This window comes from Scyliorhinus canicula, chromosome 4, assembly GCF_902713615.1.
Source record: "Scyliorhinus canicula chromosome 4, sScyCan1.1, whole genome shotgun sequence".
NCBI lineage: Eukaryota > Metazoa > Chordata > Chondrichthyes > Carcharhiniformes > Scyliorhinidae > Scyliorhinus > Scyliorhinus canicula.
Window position 1 is genome coordinate 8,348,787 of NC_052149.1, and position 23,243 is coordinate 8,372,029.

General features: G+C 50.0%; 1 protein-coding gene across 6 annotated transcripts in view; it reads left to right on the top strand.

The window, feature by feature from the left end:
* The first annotated feature begins 2,826 nt into the window (after window positions 1-2,826).
* The window catches only part of ttll7 (tubulin tyrosine ligase-like family, member 7), a 302,308-nt gene continuing 281,891 nt past the window's right edge, over window positions 2,827-23,243 (top strand). Inside the window, exons 1-3 of one of the 6 annotated variants that reach the window (XM_038793673.1) lie at window positions 2,827-2,937; window positions 3,124-3,251; window positions 12,114-12,297. The gene's annotated coding sequence lies outside the window, so the exon portion shown is untranslated. Of the gene's footprint in view, window positions 2,938-3,074; window positions 3,252-12,030; window positions 12,298-23,243 lie in introns of those variants that run through there. The other 5 variants (XM_038793671.1, XM_038793672.1, XM_038793677.1 and 2 more) reach the window with 5 other exon arrangements.

Consider the following 23,243-nt stretch of genomic DNA (forward strand, 5'->3'; position numbering starts at 1 on the left):
CTACCAGCTGCAGGTTTCCCTCCAAGTTACTCACTATTCTGACTTGAAAATGGGTTGGCCGTTCCTTCACTGTCACTGGGTCAAAACCCTAGAACTTCATCCCTAGCAGCACTGTAGGTGCACCTACACCAAAGGGACTGCAGGGGTTCAAGGAAGAAGTTCATCACCACCTTCTCCGGGATGGGGGATCAATAGTCCGTGGTGGATCAGCGTGGGATCAAGGATCAGTAACCCAGAGTGGAACAGTGAGGGATCGGAGATCAATAACCCGGAGTGGATCTGTGTGGGATTAGGGATCAATAATAATAATAATAATCTTTTGATTGTCACAAGTAGGCTTACATTAACACTGCAATGAGGTTACTGTGAAAAGCCCCTAGTCACCACACTCCGGCACCTGTTCGGGTACACAGAGGGAGAAATCAGAATGTCCAATTCACCTAACAAGCACGTCTTTCGGGACTTGCGTGAGGAAACCAGAGCACCCGGAGGAAACCCACGCAGACACGGGGAGAACATGCAGACTTCGCGCAGACAGTGACCCAAACTGGGAATCGAACCTGGGACTCTGGAGCTGTAAAGCAACAGTGCTAACCACTGTGCTACTGTGGCGCCCAATAACCCCGAGTGTTTTAGTGCGGGATCAGGTATCAGTAACCCGGATTGGATCAGTGTGGGATTGGGGTTCAGTGTGACCCGGAGTGGACCAGTAACCCGGAGTGGATCAGTGATGCGAGTGGATCAGTGCCCCAGAGTGGATCAGTGCCAGATCGGGTATCAGCGACCCGGAGTGGATCAGTGCGGAATGGGGGAATCAGTGACGCAGAGTGGATAAGTAACCCGGAGAGATCACTAACCCGGAGTGGATCAGTGAGGGATTGTGGATCAGTGATCCAGAGTCGATCGCTAACCTGGAGTGGATCACTAACCCGGAGTGGATCAGTGTGGGATTGGGGATCAGTAACCCGGAGTGGATCAGTAACCCAGATTGGATCAGTGTGGGATTGGGTATCAGTGAGGGATTGGGGATCAGTGAGTAACCTGGAGTGGATCAGAAACCTGGTGTGGATCAGTGTGGGATTAGGGGTCAGTGACCCGGAGTGGATGAGTAATCCGGAGTGGTTCACTAACCTGAAGTGGATCACTAACCTAGAGTGGATGAGAAATCCAGAGTGGATGAGTAACCCGGAGTTGATCACTCACACAGAGTGGATCAGTGTCCCGGAGTGGATCACTAACCCAGAGTGGATGAGTAACCTGGAGTGGATCACTAACCTGGAGTCGGTCTCCAACCCAGAGTGGATCAGTGTGGGATTGGGGATCAGTGACCCGGAGTGGATCTCTAACCCGGAGTGGATCACTAGCCCGGAGTGGATCCGAGTAGGGATTAGGAATCAGTGACCTGGAGTGGATCTCTAACCCGGAGTGGATCACTAACCCGGAGTGGATCAGAGTTGGGATTGGAATCAGTGACCCAGAGTGGATCTCTAACCCGGAGTGGATCACTAACCCCGAGTGGATCAGAGTAGGGATTGGGAATCAGTGACCCGGAGTGGATCTCTAATGCGGAGTGGATCACTAACCCGGAGTGGATCAGTGTGTGGTTGGGGATCCCTAACCAGGAGTGGATCTCTAACCCGGAGTGGATCAGAGTAGGGATTAGGAATCAGTGGTCCGGAGTGGATCTCTAACCCGGAGTGGATCAGTGTGGGATTGGGGATCACTAACCCGGAGTGGATCAGTGTGGGATTGGGGATCACTAACCCGGAGTGGATCAGTGTGGGATTGGGGATCACTAACCCGGAGTGGATCAGTGTGGGATTGGGGATCACTAACCCGGAGTGGATCAGTGTGGGATTGGGGATCACTAACCCGGAGTGGATCAGTGTGGGATTGGGGATCAGTAACACGGAGTGGATCACTAACCCAGAGTGGATCTCTAACCCGGAGTGGATCAGAGTAGGGATTTGGAATCAGTGATCCGGAGTGGATCTCTAACCCGGAGTGGATCAGTGTGGGATTGGGGATCACTAACCCGGAGTGGATCAGTGTGGGACTGGGTATCAGTAACCCGGAGTGGATCTCTAACCCGGAGTGGATCAGTGTGGGATTGGGGATCAGTAACCCGGAGTGGATCTCTAACCCGGAGTGGATCACTAACCCGGAGTGGATCAGAGTAGGGATTGGGAATCATTGACCCGGAGTGGATCTCTAACCCGGAGTGGATCACTAACCCGGAGTGGATCAGTGTGGGATTGGGGATCAGTAACCCGGAGTGGATCTCTAACCCGGAGTGGATCACTAACCCGGAGTGGATCAGTGTGGGATTGGGGATCACTAACCCGGAGTGGATCAGTGTGGGATTGGGGATCACTAACCCGGAGTGGATCAGTGTGGGATTGGGGATCACTAACCCAGAGTGGATCTCTAACCCGGAGTGGATCAGAGTAGGGATTGGGAATCAGTGACCCGGAGTGGATCTCTAATGCGGAGTGGATCACTAACCCGGAGTGGATCAGTGTGTGGTTGGGGATCTCTAACCCAGAGTGGATCAGAGTAGGGATTTGGAATCAGTGATCCGGAGTGGATCTCTAACCTGGAGTGGATCTCTAACCCGGAGTGGATCAGTGTGGGATTGGGGATCAGTAACCCGGAGTGGATCAGTGTTGGATTGGGTATCTGTAACCCGGAGTGGATCTCTAACCCGGAGTGGATCAGTGTGGGATTGGGGATCAGTAACCCGGAGTGGATCTCTAACCCGGAGTGGATCGCTCTGCAGCTGCTGGATTGCAGCGGGGTCGGCGCTGTGGAGGAGGAATCCCGCTCCCGCCCCCCCCCCGGCTCCCCCGCGGCAGCAGCACCGCGGCCGGATCGGCAGCAGCCAGTGTGCGGGAGAGAAGGAGCTGGTCTGGGGGCTGCCATCTCTCTGAGCCCAGGGTAAGGTGGGGAGGGGGGGTTGGATGGGTGTGGGGGGTGGGGATGAGGGTGTGGGGGGTGGTGGGCTGTGTGTGGGGGGGGGGGGGGGGGCGCATGTTTCCAGATCGGACACTGTCACCTGGGCCCGGCTCCTGCAATAAGGCTGAGATGTCCTGTGTGTCATTTCATGTTGTATCCGATCGGCAGCCTCCCGGAGAGAAGCGCATCATGTCCCACAGTGTGTCTGTGCAATAAAATAGCCAAGGAAGGTCCAACTTGTCCAGAGGGAGTGGCAAGACAATCCCAACAATATTTCATTGAGCTGTGGGAACAAGGTGAGTGTAACCTTGCATCGAAGGAGCAGGTTGTTACTGTAACATTAAATGTAGCAAAGGGACGGGGGGATACTGCGTGTGTGTGCTCTCTCCTCAATGAATAATGACGATGAGGGTTATGAGAAGGAACGCTCCCTCGTCCCCACTCCCCCCATTTCCAAGGGAGCACAGCTCCCTTTTGTATCATTCAGCCGCTCCGAGGTGCCGCTTCCTTGGTAACAGAGACAGGATGATACATAATGGGGAAAGGGCAGGCTTGTCACTTCCGTGTGTGCCAGCACAATGGCATTTGTCATTTCCACCGCACAGCGGAGGGCGTGTGTGTTTAAAAAAAATAAATAAAAACCCTTCAAGGCATTGAACCCTCCTGATTCCTCTTCCGAATTGATTTTTGTTTCTGTGGCACAATCGCTTTGGCCGCTGAATTAAACCGCCCCAGAAATCAGCGCCTTGGGCACATCGATATTGACAACCTGGCAACGGCACTGAATGCTGGAGCAGGTTATTTTTTTCTTGTACCCACTGCTTTCTGGGCCACTTTCAGCCTCACGAGTCGTGGGGTATGTCTCCAGCACATTTCAGTCCCTGGAACCTGACCAACTAAGTGGGGGGGGGGGGGGGGGGGGGGGTTCTGGTAACTGCTCATCAGGACTGGGAAAGGTTCGAAATGAAATGAAATGAAAATCGCTTATTGTCAGGAGTAGGCTTCAAATGAAGTTACTGTGAAAAGCCCCTACTCGCCACATTCCGGCGCCTGTTCGGGGAGGCTGGTACGGGAATTGAACCGTGCTGCTGGCCTGCTTGGTCTGCTTTCAAAGCCAGCGATTTAGCCCTGTGCTAAACAGCCCCTGCGCACCAAGACAGCATTTTCCCCCTTTTTCTATATATAGTTTTTGGAATTGGACTGCAGAATCGTAGAATGGCTACTGCACAGAAAACCATTTGGCCCATTGAATCCACACTGGCCCTCTTCAAGAGCAAAGCGGGCTGGTCCCACTCCGCCACCCTGTCCCAGTAGCCCTGCTTTTTCTTCCTCTCCAGGTGCTTATTATCCCCATTCCTTTTTGAAAGCCTCCCTTGGGTCTGCTTCCATTACCAACTAGAGAGCAGGCCACCCGAGACAGGGTATTGTGCAATAAGAGAGGATTAATTTGCAACGCGATGGTGTGAGATCCTTAGGGAAGAGTGACCATAATATGGTAGGATTTTTCATTAAGATGGAGAGTGATACAGTTAAGTCTGAGACTAGGGCCCTGAACATAAAGAAAGCTAACTTTGACGGTGTGGGATGTGCATGAAAAATTAAATGAAATGAAAATGGCTTATTGTCACAAGTAGGCTTCAAATGAAGTTACTGCGAAAAGCCCCTAGTCGCCACATTCCGGCACCTGTTCGGGGAGGCTGGTACGGGAATTGAACCGCGCTGCTGGCCTGCCTTGGTCTGCTTTAAAAGTCAGCTCTTTAGCCCTGTGCTAAACCAGCCCTGGTTAGGCTAGGATAAGCTGGCAAAGGATACTTAAGGGGTTAATAATAATCTTTATTAGTGTCACAAGTAGGCTTACATTAACACTGCAATGAAGTGAAAAACTCCGAGTCGCCACATTCCGGCGCCTGTTCAGCTGGTTGTAAGGCTATCTGAGTTGCTGCTGGCTGTGAAAATGATTATACAGATGCAAGCTTCTCTTTCTTCCCTGTTCACCCGCTGCCTAAGACATGTTTTTCCTCATGTCAACTTTTGTTGTTTCGTAGGTTTGTTAAATCTGTGTCTTGGCATTCATGGCACTTCTATCGACGGGGAATGTGCCTATCTACTCTGTCCAGATCCTTAAGGTTTTAAAACATATATTTTGTATATATATATATAGAATAAAGCCACTGGAAATAACCAGGGATTAACATTTGTGGTGACACGGTAGCTCAGTGGTTAGCACTGCTGCCTGACAGCTCCTGGGACTCGGGTTCAATTCCAGCCTCAGGTGGTGAGTGGAGTTTGCACTTTCTCCCCGTGTGTGCGTGGGCTTCCTCCGGGTGCTCCTGTTTCCTCCCACAGTTCAAAGATGTGCAGGTTAGGTGGATAGGCTGTGCTAAATTGCCCCTTTAGTATCTAAAAGGTTAGGTGGGGTTACTGGGTTACAGGGATAGGTGGAGGCATGGGCTTAAGTAGGGTGCTCTTTCCAAGGGCCAGTGCAGACTCGATGGGCCGAATGACCTCCTTCAGCACTATAGACTCAATAATTTACCCGGACTTTGGGACTCCTCAATTCATTGAGCTATCTGTTATTTTTGATCACTGATATATTTTACAGTTAACTATCAGGTTGTCTGCGTCAACCAGAGTTACTGGTTGGCCAAGACTTTCTGCTTGTGTCACAAGGAAGCTCAGAAGGTCAGAGGGATTTTGGACTGCTTGTCCACAGATCCCTGAAGGCGGCAGGGCAGGTGAATAGGGTAGTTAAGAAGGCATACCTGACACTTGCCTTTATCAATCATAACATAGATTATAAGAGCAGGGAGGTTATGTTGGAGCTGTACAAAACTTTGGGTAGGCCACAGCTGGAGTACTGTGTGCAGTTCTGGTCACCGGACTATAGGAAGGATGTGATTGCACTGGAGAGGGTGCGGAGGAGATTCGCCAGGATGTTGCCTGGGCTGGAGAGTTTTAGCTATGAAGAGAGGCTGGATAAGCTGGGGTTGTTTTCTTTGGAGCAGCGAAGGCTGAGAGGGGACCTGATTGAGGTGCATGGACAAGGTGGATAGTTGAAGAACCAATTACAGAGGAAAATGTTTTTCACCCGAAGGGTGGTGGGAATCTGGAATGCGCTGCCTGGGAGTTAGTTGAGGCAGAAACCCTCAAATCTTTAAAATGTACTTGGATGAGCACTTGAAATGTCACAGCATTCAGGACTATGGGCTGCGTGCTGGGATTAGTGTCGATTGGAGTAGGTTGTTTTTGTTGGTGCCAGCTTGATGAGCCAAAGGGCCTCTTCTGTACTGTGTGATTCTATGATACGATTATATATTTTAAGGCATCAAAAGGGTTTTTGGGAGAGTGTGAGAAGGTGGAATTGTGGCAGACGAACAGCCATGAATTGTGGAGCAGGCTTGAAGGGCCAAACGGCCTCCTCCTGCTCCTATTCCTTATGGTATTACAGTTTTAAATCATCAACATACTGTTCTGGGCTAGGGTTTAGAGAACCCCAAAGTATATCATGGAGTTCACCTGACCCACAACTTTTACTAGATTGTGGTATGGGGAGCACACGGCCCACTCTACAGGTGTGGTACAGCAGAAATGGAAAAGTATTTTTAAAACAAAACAATATTTGTTCTATGAATTGAAGTTAACCTTTTTTAAAACATACAGTGAACATCTTAGCAGCCATTAATTCAAATACAACCCCCAAAGAATACAACACTAAGTAATCCTTTGAGCTTTCTTTTTAACATCCATAAGACTTCAAACACCTTTTACCAGAAGCACATTAGGTTTATATTCACTACTGTTATTAGTTTTAAATCACCAGGATCGATTTACAGTCTTTAGATTACAGAGAGAGATTCATACACATTCTGGCTGTGACTGCAGCTATCCAGCTCTGAAAATGAAACTAAAATACACCCTGCAGCAAACAGCCTAAAACGAAAGTAAAAAGCTGACAGACGGCCCAGCTCCACCCACTCTCTGACATCACTGCAGTAGCAAACACCCATTTCTTAAAGGTACTCTCAGTACAGATATTTATATACGCACCCATTTATAAACACCCATTTCTTAAAGGTACTCTCACATGCCAATGCATACACCATTTTTTTCCTCTCCATCTTTGACTATTCTTCCTCCAAGTTTCACTCCTGCTTTGACTCCTAGAATGGGACCTGGCTCCAACAGGCCTCCAGTGTCACATACTGAGGCCTGAGCTAATTGATGCACAATATATATGAGTTCAAGGAAGTGGCGCAGTGGGTAGCGTTCCTATCTCTGAGCCAGAAACTTTGAGTTCAGATCCCACCCCAGGACCTAGATGCCAGAGGAACCTGGACCCATTGTGGGTGTGGATGGTAGGTGTGGATCAGTGATCATTGCCAACAGCGTGGGGTGATTTGGGAACTGTCCGTTTGCCTGAACCTGGAATGCAAAAAGAAGGCAGTCATGCTAAACATTGGGCCCCAGCTGGGATATTGTGCACAGTTCTGGGTGCCGCAATTTCTGAAAGGCTGTCAAGGATATGAAAGGGCGCGGAGGAGGTTTAACAGGATGACAGCATGAGTGAGGACAGTTATCTGGAAGCTGGGATCGTTCGCTTTCAGGCAGAGGAGACAAAAAAGGGTAAAGGTTGTCAGAACTTTGAGGGGTTCGATAGTGAAGCTTGGGAGAAAAGATTTCCTCTGGCAAATGGATAGATTTTGTTTTATTTTTCTTTACTCTTCTCTAGGATGTGGCAAGGCCAGCATTTGTTGACCATCCCGAATTGTCCTCAAACTGAGTGGCTGGCTGGACCATTTCAGTGGGCAGTTTGGCTGGCTGGACCATTTCAGTGGGCAGTTTGGCTGGCTGGACCATTTCAGTGGGCAGTTTGGCTGGCTGGACCATTTCAGTGGGCAGTTTAGCTGGCTGGACCATTTCAGTGGGCAGTTTGGCTGGCTGGACCATTTCAGTGGGCAGTTTGGCTGGCTGGACCATTTCAGTGGGCAGTTTGGCTGGCTGGACCATTTCAGTGGGCAGTTTGGCTGGCTGGACCATTTCAGTGGGCAGTTTGGCTGGCTGGACCATTTCAGTGGGCAGTTTAGCTGGCTGGACCATTTCAGTGGGCAGTTTGGCTGGCTGGACCATTTCAGTGGGAAGTTTGGCTGGCTGGACCATTTCAGTGGGCAGTTTGGCCGGCTGGACCATTTCAGTGGGCAGTTTGGCTGGCTGGACCATTTCAGTGGGCAGTTTGGCTGGCTGGACCATTTCAGTGGGCAGTTTGGCTGGCTGGACCATTTCAGTGGGCAGTTTGGCTGGCTGGACCATTTCAGTGGGCAGTTTGGCTGGCTGGACCATTTCAGTGGGCAGTTTGGCTGGCTGGACCATTTCAGTGGGCAGTTTGGCTGGCTGGACCATTTCAGTGGGCAATTAAGAGTCACTCACAGAGCTGTGACCCTGGAGTCGCAGATAAGGCAGCCGGGTCAGGACAGCTCTATTAGGCCTCTATTTGACCTCCCTCTCAACCTTCTCTGCCTGAAATGAAACAATCCCACCTTCCATGTAGCTGGCACCATCCTGTAAAACCCTCCTCCGTAACCCATGGTCTTGACATCCTTCAGAGCTTGTGGCACGCAGAACGGTGCCCAACATTCCAGCGGAGGGCTGACCTCCTTTTTTGCATTCCAGGAGACAGCTCCCAATTCCACCCCACGCTGTCGGCAGCGATCTCTGATCCACACCCACCATCCAGACCCACCCCATGAGTCCATGCTCCTCGGGGCGGCACAGTGGTTAGCACTGCTGCCTCACGGCTCCGAGGTTCCAGATTCGATCCCGGCCCTGGGTCACTGTCCGTGTGGAGTTTGCACATTCTCCCCGTGTCTGCGTGGATCTCAGCCTCACAACCCAAAGATGTACAGGGTAGGTGGATTGGCCACGCTAAATTGCCCCCTTAATTGTGGAAATAAAATGATTTGGGTACTTTAAATTAAAAAGAAAAGTCCAAGTTCCTTGTGATTGTATTCAGTGTCCCATACTTAAAAAAAAAAACACCTATTCTTTCTTAACTGCCTTGTCAGCTTGTCCTACCACCTTCAAAGCCCAATGAATAAGTACCTTAGGTCCTTTGCTCTTGTGTCATCCCCCCCCCCCCCCCCTCCCCTCCCACCCCACCCCACCCCTCACCCTCCACTTAAAACAGTACCTTTTGGATTACTCAGCCTCTCCATGTAGTTTCACAACTAGCTACATCTCACATGTCTGCCCACTTCACCTGTCTTATCCTGAAGTCTGCTTACGATTTGCTCAATTGCCATTTGCGTCATTTTGTTTCATTTGCACACATTGAGATTGTCCTCCCAACACCCAGGTCCTGGCCAATTATGTAACACCAGGAAAACTAGTGTTACACTAGGCCTTGGGAGACAGCACTGCATAATTCACTGGGTGCAGGAAAATAACTGTTCACCGCGCCCTCTGCTTCTTATCCCACAGCCAGTATTGTACAGATATATGTGTACAGCATGCAAACAGGCCCTTCGGCCCAGCTGGTCCAGGCCGCCCAGTTTCTATCACTAAGCTAGTCCCACTTGCCCGCATTTGGCCCGTATCCCTCTATACCCACCCTGCCCATGTAACTGTCTAACTGATTTTTCAAAGACAAAATCGTAGCCGCCTCTTCCACTGCCTCTGGCAGCCCGTTCCAGATGCTCACCACCCTCTGTGTGAAGACATTTCCCCTCTGGTCTCTTTTGTATCTCTCCCCTCTCACCGTAAACCTGTGCCCTTTAGTTCTAGACTCCTCTATGCTTGGGAAAGGATGTTGACTATCTACCTTATCTATACTCCTCGTTATCACCATCATCATTTCAATACCATTTGTTTCTATTTTCCGATGTTGCTCTATTTATTTTTCTCGGTGAACCACAAGCCTTTCCCTTGTATCGATCAAATGACCACACAACCAGTTAGTTAGTTCAAAAGATGGTTTATTTACATACACAAGAGTTATCTCAACATGCAAACACAATATCTATTACGAGTTAAACTACACTTATCAGCTACAATAACCTATACTTAACTTCAGGGCAACAGGCACCATGCAAATGGTTAAAGGCCTTTATCTGGATTTCACTTGGCTGGTTTGAAGAAAGTGGCTCTGTCTCTGCTGGGCTCATCCGTCAGGTAGCGATCATTGGCCTTGAACTTATCCGGCTGTCCCTGCTACAATTGGGTTGTCACAGGCTGGATGCAAGAGAGACAGAACACATGGCTGTGTCCTCTTTTATCCCCCCGGGATTTCACACTCTTTGGGGCAGTCCTTAACCTTGGACCCAATAGTTCGACAGGGCTCCGATCACTCTGTTCGATTTCGGCCAATAAATGGGCGAGTGCCTTGGTAGCTGGGCGGGTCCTTAGCGGTCATTGACCTTGGCAGTTGGGCTTTCTGAGTAAGGGGAGTGGCGCCGATCAGTCTGTGGCTGTACCGGTTGCTTGATTGGAGTTCTATTGTCCTGGGAAAATGGGCCATTGAAATGTAAACGAGCGGGGGTTTCGGTCCGGTCTGGTTACCTGTGTTTTAGATACACATAGGCTGTGTATATGTCTGAATCCTGGGTTGGCCATAATTCCCATGGTCCTTTGCAGGTGGCCATCTTAGATGGCTGCACCGAATAAGTCTGTTAAAAGGAACTTTTTTCACATGTATTTTGAAAGTCCATCTTCACAACATGTACTGCACTACCTTTGTCAACTCTGTCTGTTACTTCATCAGAGAAGGTGCTAAGTCTATAACAAATTTGTGTTTGCTGCCCCTTACTAAAAAGTGACTGTTATCCAAATGAGTAAACATCAGCAAGTACTTTGTTCAAAAAGATATCAGAGTCCTGTATGAGTCCACTTCCGACCTGACATTCACAGGCACAGTTTTCGGTTAGGGTTGCTGAGCAGTGAGAATAAGTTGATCTTTCCTTTCCTAAGCACCATCCCTTTGGCCACCCTGTTGATGTATTGATAATCACATTGTTAGGTGCAAGAAAGAAAGCTGGTGTGTATTAATGTTTTTAAAATTCATTTTTGGGGATGTGGGCTTCTCTGGCTGGGCCGTCATTTGTTGCCCATTCCTAATTGCTCTTGAGAAGGTGGTGGCGAGCTGACTCCTTGAACCCCTGTAGTCCCTGAGTTGCACCCTACCCACTCCCCACTGCCCCTTAACCTGCACATTCCTGGACCCTCAGGAGCAATTTAGCACCTATCCACCTAACCTCCGCACACATTTGTGACTGTGGGAGGAAACAGGAGCACCCGGAGGAAACCCACGCAGACACGGGGAGAAGGTGCAAACTCCACACAGTCACCCGAGGCCAGAATTGAACCGGGGTCCCTGGCGCTGTGAGGCAGCAAAGCTAACGAGTGTCCCAGAGTGCCGTGCTGGGATGTGAGGCTGGGAAAGATTGCAGGAAAGAGGTAGTGGACCCAATTGTTGATGAGAAAGAGAATTTTGAAGTGGGTGTGCTGGAGACCAGGAAAAAAAAATGAAATGAAATGAAAATCGCTTATTGTCACAAGTAGGCTTCAAATGAAGTTACTCCGGCGCCTGTTCGGGGAGGCTGGAACGGGAATGTCCATATTATCCATAGGTGAATTAGATGGGAGGAGGAAATCTCATTGCCTTTTGCTGCTCATTCTGCCCCTTCAGTAATTGAAGATTGATTCTCTGTCTGAAAGATCTGCTTTCATAACTTGAGGTGCGTTTCACAGAATTTGCAAAAGAATAGTATTCCACGTAGACCTTTGATTCTGTGCTCGCAACTGGAAAAATCTTCAGTCGACGTGTTCTGTGGTGGTGCTTTCGAGATATATTTATCTTTTACCTGCCTGCTTTATCCTGGCTTTAACATTTGGAAGTCAGAAGACGGGGTATGTAAACATTCCAATGTGACAATGTCATGGCAACATCTCATTGCTGGGGTCTTTCAGGCAATTGGCTCAGGTGGGGGCGGGGGGGGGTGGGGGGGGGGGGGGGGGGGAGGCTGGCTTTAGCTCATTTTGTTAATAATATGGATGATGTCATAAAAATGCTGTTGATAAGCAGACCTGCCTTATTGCAGGAGGTGCAAGGCTCAGGGCACGTTGGCAGCTTTTTTCAGTCAAACATTCCTTTGCTTTGCCCTGTTTAGTTCGGTAGGCGGTTGTTGAAGAGGTTATTGTTGCCAGCCTTCAGAAATTCCATCTCCACCAGCAGAAAGAGGGTCTCTCCAAAACCAGCTGCAGTAGTGGAAGTTGTACTGTTCCAGCTCTCCTCGATATAATCCCTTTTCGTTGAGAAGCTCGTTCCTGGCTTTCAGGCCAGGCGCTATCCAGGTTGGTGAAAATACCTGTTAAATTTATTGACGAAAAAGACCTCGATAGAAGGTGAGAGTGAAAAAGTGACGGTGAAAGTGTTTGCTCGGAGAGGGCACGGTTTCAAATCCCACCACAGCAGCTGGTGGAATTCAAAACTCAATGAATGAACCTGGAATGTAAAGCTAGTCTCAGTCATGGTGCCATGGCAACTCACATTGATTGTTGTAAACACCCATCTGTTCCACCGATAATCCGTGAGCGAAGGAAATCGCAACAGCCTCACCTCGTGTGGCCTACATGTGAATCCAGACCCGCAGCAATGTGATCTCAACTGCCCTCTGAAACGGCCCAGCAGGCCCCTGAGTTCAGGGGCAATTAGGGATGGGCAACAAATGGTGGCCATGCCAGCGACGCCCACATCCCGTGAAAGAATGAAAATAGATGACATCACAGAGAGAGGCGATGGCCCTCATAGTGTGTACTGCTGCCTCTTTAAAAGAATTAGCCCATTAGTTCCATAACTAATTCTTCAATGTGATGAGGGTCTCTGCCTCCACCACCCTGTCAGGCAGCGAGTTCCAAACTCCCACCACCCTCTGGGTGAAAAGGTTGCCCTCACATCCCCTCGAAACCTCCTGCCCCTCACCTTAAATCTCTGCCCCCTGTTCATTGATTCCTCTACCAAGGGTAAAAGTTTCTTCCTGTCTCCTCTATCTCAGCCCCTCGTAATTTCATACATCTCAATCATATCCCTCCCTCAGTCTCCTCTGCTCTAAGGAAAACAACCCCAGTCTATCCAATCTCTCTTCACAGCTAAAACTCTCCAGCCCAGGCAACATCCTGGTAAATCTCTGCACCCTTTCCAGCGCTTATCACATCCCTCTTATAATGTGGATTCCAGACCTGCACACAATACTCTAGCTTTGGCCTAACCAACGTTTTGTACAGTTCCAGCATAACCTCCCTGCTCCTAAATCTGTGCCTCGGCTAATAAAGGCAAGTACACCATATGCCTTCTTAACCACAGTATCCACCTGCTCTGCTATTTTAAGCGACTAGTGTACATGCACACCAAGGCCCCTCTGATCCTCGGTGCTTCCCAGGGTCCTGCTGTTTATCATGTATTCCCTTGCCCTGTTTGTCCTGCCCAAGTGCATCATCTCACATTTATCCGGATTGAATTCCATTTGCCACTGATCAGCCCATCTGCCAGCCTGTCTATAGCCTCCTGTAATCGAAGGCTATCCTCCTCACTATTTACCACCCCATCAATTTAAGTATCGCCCGTAAACTTACTGATCAACCCTCCTACATTCATGTCTAAATCATTTATATAAACCACAATCTGCAAGGGCCCCTGTGGGACCCCAGTGGACACAGGCTTCCAGTCAGAAAAACACCCCTCGACCATCACCCTCTGCTTCCTGCCACTCAGCCAATTCTGGATCCAATTTATCTGTTTTACTGACCCGTCGGCCACTGGGAACAGCTTCTCATTTCTATCTTCGTCAAATCGTCTCATGATTTTAAACATCTCAAATCTCCAGTTAACCTCCCACGCTTGGAAGCGAAAAATCCCAGTTTCTCCCGTCTCTCCACAAAACTAGCCAGGTCTTTTTTAAACGTTAAATTTGTTTCAATGCATGAAGTGAATTGATTAATCAGATACTGAGGGTTTGGCAATCTCAGATTCAATGGAGCGTGAATTAGAGTTATCGAGCGGTCGAGTGGAGTTAACAGTCGCGAGTGCTCAGCGCATTTTGTGTGGTTGTTGTTAATAAGTGTGTGGTGTTTCTGTGTCAGTGCTGGTGGTGTCACCGCTACCTTGAACCAGTCATGACCTGCTGAGACGGTGGTCACGATAATGAAAAACGTAAAGATGGCTCGTGAAGATTCCAAGTGCTGCGGCAGTGACTATTTCCTTTGACATCTTGTTCCATTGTGGGATTGACCCTGGGATTATCCCTGGGAAGAGAGATTGTTGATGTGGCGGAGAATACAGGCAGATATTCTCCCCCCCCCCCCCCCCCCCCCCCCCCCCCCCCCCCCCCCCCCTCCGGCCGGGTCGGAGAATCGGCGGGGGGAGGCGCGAATCCTGCCCCGCTGCCCCAACACCGCTGCCCCGCTGCCCCTATTCCCTGCCGCCGTTTTTTGGGCGGCGGCGGAATGCCTGCCACGCCAGTCGGGGGGCGTTGAATTGCCCCCCCCCCCCCCCCTCCCCCCACCCCGGCGATTCTCTGGGCCCCGATGGCCGAGCGGCCGTCCAGTTCTGGCCTGTCCCGCCGGCGTGAATTACTCACCTCACGTACGGCGGGACCTGTCTGATGAGTATCCGTAGGCGGTCCTCTGGGGGGGGGTGGGTACGGGGGGATCCGACCCCGGGGAGGGCCCCCACAGTGGCTTGGCCCGCGATCAGAGCCTACCGATCTGCGGGTGGGCTGCTTCCATGGGGGGACTTCTTTCCTCCGCGCTGGGCCCCTGCAAGGCTCCTCCAGATTGCCCGGGGGACGGCGCGGAGAAGAGAGCCCCAGCGCATGCGCGGAAATACGCCGGCCGGGCTGTGCATGTGCGAGATCACGCCGGCCATTCCGTGCATGCGCGAACTCATGCAGTCCGTTCGCCGCCGGTGGAGCGGTGCCAACCCCTCTGGCGTCCACCTATCCCCTGAAGGTTCGGAGAATTCCTTAATTTCGGGGGCTGTTGACGCCGGAGTGGTCACCGCTGGTTTTCCACCACGCCGCCCCCCCCCCCCCCCCCCCCCCCCCCCCACCAGCCCGGACGCAATGTGGGAGGGTATGGCGAGGGGCAAAGTTGAAAGCATGGGTACCAATTGGGATGCGCAAGAGGCAAGAATTGGGCCTCCTGAATAACCTCATATACCACACACAGGGTTATGTGTGTGTGCATCTGTTCCTTTAACTCCCATTTGACACAGCCCCCATCCAGTAATTCTACATCTGCATCAAAGCTCCTTCTAACTATTGGCCTCCACCATCTCAAGAGCAACTATTCCTTTAACAGGACCCCCAGCAAAATGGCCGACAGAGGGTTTCCCCCTGTGCCAGAAGCCTTCTCTCCTTCTCTCTTCCGCTCTTGCGCTCTCTCTCTCTGTAGGTCGGAGCTATAACTGCGAACCAGCGCTGCTGCAAACATAGAACAGTACAGCACAGAACAGGCCGTTCGGCCCTCAATGTTGTGCCGAGCCATGATCACCCGACTCAAACCCACGTATCCACCCTATACCCGTAACCCAACAACCCCCCCCCCCCCTTAACCTTACTTATTAGGACACTACGGGCAATTTATCATGGCCAATCCACCTAACCCGCACATCTTTGGACTGTGGGAGGAAACCGGAGCACCCGGAGGAAACCCACGCACACAGGGGGAGGACATGCAGACTTCACACAGACGCTATTGATGCGGATGTTGACTGGAGAATATGGGTCTGGGGTCAGGGTATGGTGAGATGGGTGAGTGAAGTTCCCATTCTGATTCATTCTGGCAGGAGGTGAGAAAATCCAGGCCGTTGTTTTTTAATACATCGGGGACAGATCTCCCGTCTGTTTCCTCACCAGGAAATAGCCCTTCACAAGGTCAGGGCCATCTAATGCACAATGCTTTTATTTTCCATACAATCCCTACAGTACAGTAGGAGGGCACTCGGCCCATTGGGTCTACGCCAACCCACTGAAAGAGACCTTATCTAGGCCCACTCGCTGGCCATATCCCCATAACTCCACCTAACCTGCAGATATGGACACAAGGGGGCAATTTACTATGGCCAATTGACCTAACAGACCAGGTACTGGGACGTATAAAATAGTAACTTCATCCACATGTCCTAAAATTGCAATGGCAGCTGTAATGCAAAGTGCCCTCCAGCCCAGTGACCGGAACTTTGAATAACGTCAGCTTTAAATAGTTTATTCATCTGAGACACTGATACCATGCCAACACAACTGATTTGACAATGACATGCCTTTGGAAACCATAAAATGTGCTCGATGACACTGAGGGTTGTAAATGGTTTCTCTGTTGATGAAAGTGCTGACAGTAAACTGCATTATGTACAAGTGGAGTGATTCTCAGTCAGGAACGGGCTATGTATATATTGGTGGACTTTCCCTTGCGAAAGCTTTCTGCTGTGTCCCGGTTGAGTTTCATCCATGTTTCGGATTGCTTCACAGTGTCAGCATGCAGGCAGATCTTTTCCCTGGTCAACTTCCTTGCGATGGTACATTATGTTAATGTGACATTTAAGTATAAGCTGTATAAACAATATAATTATAGGCTGTTGTTCTTTACTTGTCTCCTTACCGATTCCTTGGCCTTGAACCATCAGGTTGGGATTCTCCGTCGGCGGAATTGGGAAACGCGATTGCGCGGAGAATCGGTTTCAAGGCTGACATCATGACGGGCGCCGATTTCAGGCCAAATCGCAATTCTCCGTTGACTCGGCAGTGGCGTCAATGCGTTCAAGAACTATTTGCATATCAGTAGCAAGCCTGACCCGATACTCTCCGGGGCCTCCACGATGCGCCACTGCCGATGGGCCGAGTTCCCGATGGCGAAGGTCACTTGTGCTTTTAAAAATTGTGAAACTGGTGCCTTGGATGCTGAGGGAGAGAGAGGGGGTACGGAAAGTGTCCAACATGGCCATAGTTTGCTGACAGTCGTGCCACTGGCCGGGAGGGGGCTTCTGCCAGGGCGCGAGGAGTAGCGGAGGTGGTCAGCGGGTGGGCTGCGTGGTTGGGGTGGACGGACATGGAGCACCATTGCTGTGGCATGCATGCAGCTGCACCCACTGCTCACTGCCCACTGTGAACTTAGGGCTACAGGTCGTAGAGGTGTCCCTCCAGGGCACTTCCATGGGTTCCCTCTGGCCCCAGCCGACCCATCAGCGGAATGGGCGTGCTCCAGCGCAACCAATGCCACCTTGTTGGCTGGGAAGAGTGTGTGGGGAGAGTGAAGTGTGTATCTGCGGCTGCAGCTTGTCAGCCTCCCCAGTGTCCATCACGGACCCTGCGAATCCCGCACCGTTTTTCATTCGAATCCATTGTGTTCCACGTGGCACTGGTGCTAACCCCTTAACAGTCACTGAATCGGACCAGGTGCAGCGCTAGCTTTGCTGTCATAGAATTCCACGAATCCTGCCCCGGCGTCAACACTTCGTCTCGGGAACGGGGAATCCAGCTGCTGGTCTTTTGTGATTTAATCTCTCCTGCCCTCCACCCTATCACAGACCTTAATTACTATCTCTATTCCAAATTAAACACCAGGAAAAAAAAAACCTACTACTCTCAATCCCTCCTACATCCAATAGCACAGAGATACTTGCTTTCCAGAACAGATTTGGCTCCTGTTAGAAGCCCTGCAGACTCTGGCTAGATCTCTTCAAAAAGCTGTTTCAGCCGGTTTGTTTCAGCTTCCCCCTTGTCCTCAGACAAGTCTGCACTGCTTTAAATACTATTACTCTTTTTTCAACCATCTACCGTGTGCGCAAAAGACCTTACTTGTGGAATCAGTGTTAGCCATGTCAGAACTCAACTCTTTCTCAAAATATCTGACTACCTTGGCTCCACCCAGTAATCTCATTATCTCCCTCAAGCTGAAACAAATTAACCCCCCAGGCTGAAAACACTTTAACTCCCCAGGGACTTCCCCCAGTCAGTCAGCAGTGCATTAGCCTAGACTTTTACCACAGTCACTTTCACCTCTGGCTCCTAAAAGCTTTCTAGTCTTGCAAGGTACTTTCAAAAACAAGACTACTGCGGCCCAACCCAAGCTTCTAACCCTCAAATTACCAAATGTTTATAATCCAACATATCTACCATCCCGCATTCATCATAGCCGGCTCAGGCGGGAAAAGCAATGTGCTGCACAGTCCGCTGTTCACACCATGTTTTCCAGTGCTGGAAGTGCCAAGTGGCCTAGATGCCAGCGGGAGTTCCAGGGTACCACCCTTCCCAGAGCCCGACCATCCGGCGAACCCCCCAAGAGCCCGTTAGACCTGGTCCACGTTTGTGGAAACCAGTTCTGAACACCACCATGGGGAGGTTTCCCAGGCGAGGGAGTTCGTTCCCATGTGAATACGGCGCAAATGTATTTACATGAGCCTAATGGCGCATTTAAATATGTTAATCTGGATCAAGTTCAGCGAGCGCTAGATCCAGATCGTGACGTCTTGTGAGATCTTCTTAAATCTCGCGAGGCGTTTCCAGCGTCACGAATCGCGCAGAGGCCTCTCGCGAGATTCAACGGCCGCGTCGCATCACCACGTCGGGCACGACAAGGCCATTAAGTCAGGCCCAAGGTTTAGAGTTCAAATTACTCTTCAGAAGAAGAGGCACCCGGACTCGAAACGTTAACCCTGTTTCTCTCTCCACAGAAGTTGCCGGACCTGCTGAGTTTATCCAGAACTTTCTCTTTTTACTTCAGTTTTCTGGACTTTGCTTTGTTTCCTGTGTCTGCCTTTTCTTTGGTTATGATCTCCCTGTGCTCTCCAGTCCGGCTGCCTTTACAAAGCACAGTGAGAACACTGGCATTATGGGGAAGGCAGAAGGCAAAGACAGACTGAACCACAACCATTAGGACCACTTATCAAATGGACTCATGATCACATCTGATAAACACTTTGTGCCTGGAAATGATTTTCAACTGCGGCTTAAGAGCTTCAATTTTGTTCTGCCAAAGGTTCAGTGGGCAGGGAAATTGGGACTATTTTCGAATCAGCCGTCAATTCCACAACTCACAATTTGTGGCAATCCTGTCATCAAATTGCTCAGGAACGGTTGTATTTTTTTCCTGCAACACCGTCCTCCATCACTCATCTCTCTCAGTCACCCGTTAACCAGCTTCTGGTCAACCCCAGCCACCCGTGGCTCGGTGCTTCTATGTCAGGAGCTTGTGCATTCAAGCCCCACTCCAGAGACTTGACCACAATAATCTAGGCCAGTGTTTCTCAAACTTCTTTTCCGGGGACCCATTTTTACCAACCAGTCAACCTTCGGGACCCAACCCGGCCGACCTTCGCGACCCACACCGGCCGACCTTTGCGGCCCATGCCAGCCGACCTTCGTGACCCACGCCAGCTGACCTGAGCGACCCACCATTTTCTCTTTTCTTGTTTGTTGCTGACAAAAATGGAGGAAATGGTTTTGGGTCCCTTTGCCCCCCCCCCCCCCCCCCCCCCCCCCCCCCGAACATGAAAAAAAAAGCTGCGACCATATAAAAAAATGTGGCCGCACTGCGCATGAGTGCCCGATCTTGGATGCGCATAGTTTTGTGCATGCGCACAGATGATCGGGCATGCACACGCAGTGTGGCCGAATTCTTTTTATCTGTTCCTGGCCAGTTTGAAGGCCGCTCGCAGTCGGCACTATTAAAAGCCGCCTGCTGTGGCTGTTGCGTGCGGATTTGTGCGATTGGGAGCGCCGTGACAGACGGCTCCGTGACCCTCCCGACACCCGTGGGTTGTGCCCCCAAGTTTCATAGAATTTACAGTGCAGAAGGAGGCCACTCGGCCCATCGAGTCTGCACCGGCTCTTGCAAAGAGCACCCTACCCGAGGTCAACACCTCCACCCTATCCCCATAACCCAGTAACCCCACCAACACTAAGAGCAATTTATCACGGCCAATCCACCTAACCTGCACATCTTTGGACTGTAGGAGGAAACTGGAGTTATCCACTGAGTCTCAGCCACTCCTTCAATCAACACTGCAAAAATAGTCATTTTCACATTGCCTTTCATGGGAGCCTGCTGTGTATAAATTGGCTACAATCATTCCTACATTGCAACAGTGACAACACATCAAAAAGTACTTCACTGACTGTGACGTCCTGAGTTTGTAAACAATGGAATATAAATTCAAGTTATTTATGACTCATGTTTTCAGCTTGTGCTGTTCAAGGCTTCAGGTTGGCAGCTTGCGACCTTTGCCCTCTGCTGGCCATTTGGCCATGTTCTAATGACGAATGAGCTCTTGCCTCAGGGTGTTGAAACCCTATGTCGTCTCCAGGTCTGGCTTAAATCACCAGGATCAGTCAATTTGCGGATGACACCAAGATCGGCCGGGTGGTTAACAGTGGGGTTGAGTGTCTTGGGTTACAGGCGGATATAGACGGGATGATCAAATGGGCAGATAAGTGGCAGATGGAATTTAACTCTGAAAAGTGTGAGCTGATACACTTCGGAGGGAGAAATCTGACAAGGATGTATTCAATGAACGGCACGATACTCGGAAGTTCTCTCTGAAGGCAGAAGGGCAGGTTAATAGGGATGTGAAAGAGGCACATGGGACACTTGCCTTTATGGATCGAGGCAGAGATTACAAAAGCAGGGAGGTCATGATGGAGCTGTATACAACTTTGGTGAGGCCACAGCTGGAGTACTGTGTGCAATTCTGGTCGCCACATTCTTAGAAAGATGTGATTGTGCTTGAGGGGGTGCAGAGGAGATTCACCAGTGTGTTGCCTGGGATGGAACATTTAAGTTATGAAGAGAGGTTGGATAGGCTTGGGTTGTTTTCTTTGGAACTGAGAAGACTGAGGGGTGAGCTGATTGAGGAGCATGGACGGTGGATTGGGAGCAGCTATTCCCTAGTTGAAGAGTCAGTCACAAGGGGACACAGGGTTCAAGGTGAGGGGCAGGAGATTGAGGGGGGATGTGAGGAAACTCCTTTCTACCCAGATTGTAGTAACGGTCTGGAATGCACGGCTTGGGAGGGTGGTTGAGGCGGGCTGCCTCACTTCCTTTAAAAAAACCTGGATGAGCACTTAGCACATCATAACATTGAAGGCTATGGGGCAAGTGTTGGTAAATGGGATTGGGTCGGTAGGTCAGGTGTTTTTCACATGTCAGTCAGTGCAGACTCGATGGACCAAAGCCCCTCTTCTGCACTGTGGGAGTCTGTGATTCTGGGAGGGGATTGGTGAGGAATGTTTCCCCCGTTTGCCTTTCCTGAGAGATTAAGATGCCTGCGTGGGTGGAAGGCGCATTGTGGGTATTTGATGAGATAATACTGGTCATACTGATCGAGACTCCTGGAGGCAAGGCTGTTGGTGAACTTTACCTTTTATTGAACATTGCAAGGTTTAGCACGAGGCTTCACATGGAACTATCTCTCAGCATACTCGGTTGTCATGTGCTCTCCCATCACTGATGATGTAGACTATCCAGTTGCATATTTAACATTAGCTCTTTATACTATATTCCCCCAAGTTTCTGATCCTATTACATAAATGATTTACATTATCCTGCAGGAGAGGAGGGGGAGGATTTGTGAGGTGTTGTTAGGTAGTATCTTGTTATAATTCTACAGTCATGAGTGTGAGGCAAGCTGATCATAGAATTGTTAGAGCACAGAAGACGGCCATTCAGCCCATCATGTCTAAGATGACTCTCCTAGTTATCAATTCACAAACTGCCACTTTCTCCACATCCCTGCGCATGGGGCTGGTTTAGCTCACAAGGCTAAATCGCTGGCTTTTAAAGCAGACCAAGCAGGCCAGCAGCACGGTTCGATTCCCGTACCAGCCTCCCCGGACAGGCGCCGGAATGTGGCGACTAGGGGCTTTTCACAGTAACTTCATTTGAAGCCTACTTGTGACAATAAAGGATTTTCATTTCATTTCATTTCATTCCTCCTTTACAGATTGTTAGAGCATGTCGGAAATGTTACAGCATGGAAGGAGGCCACTCTGCCCATTGCATCTGTGCTGGCCAAAAAGCGAATCTCCCAACCTAATCCCATTTTCCAGCACTGGGTCAGTAACCCTGGAGGTAACAGCATTTCCGGTGCAGATCCAGACCCTATCTGAATGAGCTGAGGGTATCTGTCTCGACTACCCTTTCAGGCAGTGGGTTCTTCACCTCCTCAACCCTCTGGGTGACAACACTTTCCTCATCCTCAATCCTTCTAATCACTGTCAATCTAAATTAAAACCCTTGGCCACTGACTCGTCTGCTAAGGGTAATGGGCCCTTCCCATTCACTCTCGCCAGGCCTTTTAGTACCTTGTATACCTCAATCTAATCTTCCCTCTCTCCCTTAATTTCATAGAATTTACAGTGCAGAAGGAGGCCATTTGGTCCATCAAGTCTGCAGCGGCCCTTGGAAAGTGCACCCTACTTAAGCCTGGCTTCCTGTAATCCAGTAACCCCATCTAACCTTTTGGACACTGTGGGGCAATTTAGCATGGCCTTCCACCTAACCTGCACATCTTTGGACTGTGGGAGGAAACCGGAGCACCCGGAGGAAACCCACGCACCCACGGGGAGAAAGTGCAATCTTCACACAGTCACCCGAGGCCGGAATTGAACACGGGTCTCTGGAGCTGTGAGGCAGCAGTGCTAACCGCTCTGTCACCTTGCCACCCATAATATTTCCTCTCTCCCTATGTTTATCACACCTAATGTTACACATTCCTCCTCTTCCTTGACGACAATGTCTGCACACTCTGTTGTGAAGACAGATGCAAAAATATTCATGGAGAGTTGTACCCACATATTCTCCCTCTACACATGGCTTACCATTTTGGTGTTTTATGGGCCCCACTCTTACCCTAGTCATCCTCTTACTCTTAATGCATTGATGAAACACCTTTTTGAGTTCTCCTCGATTTTGCTTGCCAATGTTTTTTCATGCTCTCTCTTTGCTTTTCCCATTTCCTTTCTGAATCCACCCTCCACTTTCTCTGCTCTTGTTGGTTTTCTGTAGAATTGAGAATCTAACATAAGCTTTCCTTCCCTGCCTTACTTTACCCTGAAAGCTCCTGGGCATCCAGGAGGGCTGTGGATTTGGCCGTTCCACCCTTTCTCTTTGTGGGACCTCTTGAATCTCTCCTTTGAATGTCTCCCCTTGGTCTGACACTGATTTACCGTCAAGTATCCGCTTCCAGTCCCCACTTCCGAAATGACTCAGCGGGGAAAAACTGTCCTTATCCCAATTTAGAATTTTAA